This window comes from Chinchilla lanigera, unplaced genomic scaffold (genome assembly GCF_000276665.1).
Source record: "Chinchilla lanigera isolate Chin_1 unplaced genomic scaffold, ChiLan1.0 scaffold00045, whole genome shotgun sequence".
NCBI lineage: Eukaryota > Metazoa > Chordata > Mammalia > Rodentia > Chinchillidae > Chinchilla > Chinchilla lanigera.
In genome coordinates this window covers 12,108,115-12,113,545 of record NW_004955446.1, presented here as the reverse complement: position 1 = coordinate 12,113,545, position 5,431 = coordinate 12,108,115, and the positions used below count along the sequence as shown (strand labels likewise).

General features: G+C 37.3%; 1 protein-coding gene and 1 pseudogene across 6 annotated transcripts in view; both read right to left on the bottom strand.

The window, feature by feature from the left end:
• The window catches only part of LOC102008902, a 3,936-nt pseudogene extending 1,790 nt beyond the window's left edge, over positions 1–2,146 (bottom strand).
• The window catches only part of Slc38a9 (solute carrier family 38, member 9), an 89,364-nt gene that overhangs the window by 18,666 nt on the left and 65,267 nt on the right, over positions 1–5,431 (bottom strand). The gene's annotated exons all lie outside the window — the stretch shown is intronic.

Below are 5,431 nucleotides of genomic sequence, written 5' to 3'. Positions count from 1 at the left end.
CAACATATCACAAGCACAATACAGACAATACAGAGTTCCAAACAAAGTGGTAGGGAATTAACAATGGTGGTTGTATTACATATTGATATCTTCAAAGTGTGTAGCCTGAAATTTCTCAAAATGTTTTATCTTCACTATTTTAGTTGCTTTCTCTAGAATTTCAAATTCTTTTGCCAAACTATCAACCTCTTGAAGTTTCTTCTCATTTAGAACCTTAATGATGGCACAGCCAACAGACGTTTCAAACAACACCAACACAGTGAGATCGGGTCAGGGGTGGTGTGGCCCACCATGAGCTTGTAGGCCAGCACACAAAGGGCACTTCTATAGCCACTAAAGCACAGCTAAGCTCTTAGCTGACAAAGCACAAATACACACACTTTCCTGCAAAGAATCTGATTGTGTTGCCTAAACGTTCTGACCCTAATTGCACGCAGAACGTAAGTCTGTGCTTCAACTTCTCTAAGGATTCTTACAGTAACATTTTAAAAGCATTGCCAATTTGTTTTGAGGTCTACTACTAAATAAGTGCAAAACTCATTTTCTGTAGAGTAAGACTATGATTTACTTGAAAATACTGCTGAGCCTAGGCAAAACAGGTGGCAAAGTAGACAATAACCCATCTTAGGGGACATCAGAGTAAAAACTAGGTATGTAGAAAAAAAGTCTACTGACTCTTTGCTATATTATTTTAAGAAAGGAAGCAAGAACAATTAAGAATCAATTACAGCTTCAAAAGAAATCAGGAGGTAAGACCAAGATAATTACATATCATTTTCTGTGAAGGTTTTTCTCTGGCTGTTTTCACCTGAATTTCTATCTATGGAAACAATTCAAAATGTATTTCTCTGAGGCAAATTGTTTTTAGCTACAATCTTTTAATTTTTTTTAGTATCAGAAATAAAAGTTGGGGACAATTCCCACATATGTATATTTTGTTTCTGTAGTACAAGGGGTTGAACCCAGGGAGTTCTGAGGTACATCCCCAGCCATTTTTTAATTTTTAAAATTTTGAGACAGAGTCTCGCTATATAGTTCAGGCTCATCTTGAACTTACTACACAGCCAGCTCAGGCTGGAACTCATGGCAATCCTCCTGCCGCAGCCTCCCAAGTGCTTGGATTACAGATATGCACCACCACGCCTAGCTGCTGGCCTTAAATTTTTGATCTTCCCTCTTAGCCTCCTGAATAGCTGGGATTATAGGTGTGTACCACCATACCCAGCATACTTCTACTGTATTTTTTTGTTTAAACCACTTGATAAATTGAGATCACTTCAGACCATTATATAGTTATAGAGGCACTATTTTTGAAAAGAATGATGAAATTATTATTTATAGATGAATATGCTGATATTGAGAAACAACTGAAAAATTCTTCAGCAAGTATTCAAAGTAGCTAAATAGAAAAAAATACATTAAAAAGATCAACATGTTTCCTATACATCTGTAATAATTGATTAAAGTAAAGACAAATTAAAAGATTTTATTCACAATAGCAAAACAGCCACAAATTTTGGCCTACAAAAAACCTAATATCCAATTTTACTTAACTGTGATAGCCATGGACCTTTCCGGTGAGACCCAGATACAAGGAACATGGTCAGCGGACACCCTCCAGCTTCAGCCCCGGGGGCCTGTGCCCTGTGTACACAGGACTCGTGCTCCCACGGGCAGCTGCTCACCAATGACTCAGCTGGCAGGGTCACTGTGTCACACCCTGGACTCCTCTGCAGCAATCTGTGCACCAAGGCTTTACACTAGGTTGACTAAGACTTCTGAATCTCTTTCTACCCAATTTATTCCCTTTTCTTTTCTCCTATCATAGATGAAGCCGTGGTGGCTTCTGATGTAGCCACCTCCTCTGTCTCCAATCCCTTTATTTTTGTTAAGTGCTGCCTCAATAAATTTCTTGCACTTTGAACTCCAGTTTACTGTCTCCTATTGAAGAACTCATACTAACACAACTGGTCCTGGAAGTGGCCTGAGGAGGGACTCGGGCACAGGCTCACTTACCAGCCAACCTTTATCATTTGTGTTGTGCTTCTGTGATATCCCAAGGTCCTGGCAGTTTGGTTTGGTTTGGTTTTGGAGTTGGCTACGGAACTCCTGGCCTCACACATACCCCATGTGTTTCCGCTATCATTACTTTGCTCGACCTCCTGTGGATTCAGAGTGTAAAGGAGACTGTGGCACCTCTGACCTCATGTCTCTCTTTTAGTAGCATTTCAGCAGTTTCATTTGAAATTCTATTTTCAGGCAGAGAATTATAGGACTATTATTCCTCTACCCTACTGATTTCCTGAAGGCACAGAAGCCTGTGTCTTAGTTGAGGAAACCCAAAGTAAGGAGAAAAGAAAGCCTCATACTTGGCTTTCAGTTACTTTTAGCTTAAAAAACAAAAAAAGGTTTTCAAGACCTAGCCTTTGCCTTTTTAATTATTTCCTATCACTTCCTTGATAAGCATTCATTTACTCTAGCCATTCAAATTTTTATAATTTCCTAGATTAGTCACGTCATCTCAGGCCTTAACTGTTGCTTAAACATGTTCTCCTGGCCTGACATATCTGTGCCCCTAATTCTCCATTTAGAGAACTCTTTTTGGCCCTGAAAACATTCCCCTTTGAAAACTCTTCTCTGAGTCCTAATTTTTACTTATTTGTAATTTCTCAGTACTGTTATGTCTCTCGTGTATGTCTTTGTATTATGATTGTTAATTCACAAATTGACCTTACTGTTCAACTGTAATCTCTTGGAGGGCAATGAGTCATGTCTTGTATGACATTATATGGCATAGAGCAGTGGCATTCATTCATTTTCAGAGTTGAAAGACTCTCAGTCACAAATGATAAAAATTTTACTGTAGGGAGGCTGGGTGTGGTGGTACTTGGGAGTCTGAGGCAGGAAGATCACAACTTCCAGGTTAGCCCAAGCTACACAGCAAGTTCAAGGCCAGCCTAAACTATAGTCAGACATGTCTCAACCCCTCCTCCCCTAAAGAACTACTTTAAACTGTTTTTAGAATGATTGCTTTTTGCTAAGATTTAGTGACTGCTCTTTGCTAAGACCTATTTTCAGTAAGTTCTTCAACTGTGCTGGCCTTTCTCATGTCTCAGAGCAACCAACCTTTATTATCTCTAAAATATCTTGTGAAGTAGTTTGTTGGAACCCAAAACTCATTTATTTTTTATAAAGTGCCAACACTGCAATTAAACCTGAACAGTGAGGTTTTAATTTAGAAAAATAACTCTGCATTAACACCTTTTTGTTGTCAAAGAAAAACAGTAACATGAGTGCCATAGGTTCGTAATCACTGCACTATATTTATCACCAGAGATGGACCGTGGTTGTTTCCATTTTTGGCTATTATGAATAATACTTCTATGAATAACCACGTACAAGTCTTTGTGTAGAAAATAAAGCTTTTTAAATAACTCAGTATTTACACTATAATAAGGGCATGTTATACTAAAGACAACAAATATCTCTCTTTACAAAGTGGTTTTAAACAAGCCTTAAACTTCTGATCATTTTCAAACTCCTCTGAAAAGGTGGATCAAGAAAGTATGTAAGCAGCTAAGGAGAAGATAATTCCAACACATATATCTGACAAGGACCCATCCGGAATGTATGAAGAATGTCTATAAATCAGTAAGAAAAATACCAGACGACAAATAGGAAAATGAACAAAGACTTCAAAAGACTTCACAAAAGAGAAAAGCCAAATGGCCAATGAACATAAGAAAATGTTCTAACTTCATCCGTCAGCAGAGAAATGCAAATGAAAACTATAATGTCATATTACCAATACCAGCGAGGACAGGTAGCAAAGGCAGGAAACATGAATGCTGGTGAAGAGATGGAGCAGCTACAACTCCCAGAGCTGGTGGGAATGTAAACTGGTACAACCATTTTGGAAAGCTGTTTGGCAATATTTATGAAAACGGAGCATATGCATATCCTTTAACCTAGCAATTTCACTCTTAGATTCACACTCAAGAGAAAGCAGTTATGGCCGGGTGTGGTGGTGCACCCCTGTAATCCCAGCACTCAGGAGACTGAGGCAGGTTTAGCGTGAGTTTGAGACCAGCCTGGGCTACAAAGTGAGTTGAAGGCCAGCCTAAACTGCATAGTCAAACTCTGTCTCAAAAAGACAAAAAAGAGAGACAAAGAGCGAGAGCAGTCATATGTCTAATAAAAAAAGTGTGGAAGGATGGATTGCAATTAACAGTTAAAAACTGGAGACAATTTAAATGTCCATAAATGGTAAACAACAAACAAGTTGTAGTATATATATGATGAAATAGCAATGAGAATGAACAAACTCTCTGAAATGTGTTATGTACATGTACCAATTCCCTATAGTGAATGTAATAATCATGTACTGCAAACATGTACTAATAAAAGTTAAAAAAAGAAAATGTGGAAAGGGGGTTTAGAGGAGGAGGGAAGGGGGTAGGAGGGAAGAGTAAGGGGATTAAAAAGAAGAATGTAGCTGCACTATGTACAGGTCCTGCAAACATGTACTAATAAAAACCTTTAACATTTTGATCATAATTGATTTTTCTACCAGCTGGCTTTAGTACTATCATATAATTACTATCATACATGCTCTCCTACTTCCTATTCCCCAATAAAATTACTTTAATTTTGATTTTGTAAAATCAACATTTAATGTTATTTTTATAAACATTATGCATTACTCATACTTAAGCCATGGAAAGTATTATGGTTATATTTCCTTTCATATAAAAATGTTATTTGTTGATCTCTTTTTCTGAAGGAAATAACTTTTTCTTTTTTAGTTTCCTAATTTTCTAGTTAATATTACTTTCCCCCCAAACATTACAAAAGAATAGTAAGACCCTCTCCATCTGTATAAAACATCAAAAATCTTCTGCACTTTTCCTTCTTTTGAGAAAAATCCCTTCTGGGCCATCTGTCTACCCATTATAATCTGGTCTGGCTACAGACTGGGCTTGCACAGCTGTTTTCTAGGGCTGCCATCCACCATCTTTCTGGGAATTTTTTGATTTACTACTTTGTGGTAGAACACATTTTGCAGGTTTTTCTTGAGAAAGGGTGCATGGAAGGTAATACATAGTTTAGAAGACGTTATATCATTGTAAATATCATTGCAAATATCGTTGTACTCACATTAAGTGAGAGTGTGGTAAGATTCAGAATTTTATGGCAAAATATTTTCCTAAGACCTTAGATGATACTGGTTTCACTGTCTTTTCTGGCTTTGAGTTGCTGAAAAGTCTGATGTTATTCTGATTCTGTATTCTTTTCCCACTTTTTAAAAAAGTATGTATTTTTTATTAGTTAATGTTTGCAAAACATAATGATTACATTTCTTGTGGGGATTTTATACATACACACAACACACCTTAATTAGTTTTTGTCCTCATTCCTCCTATCCCTCCCC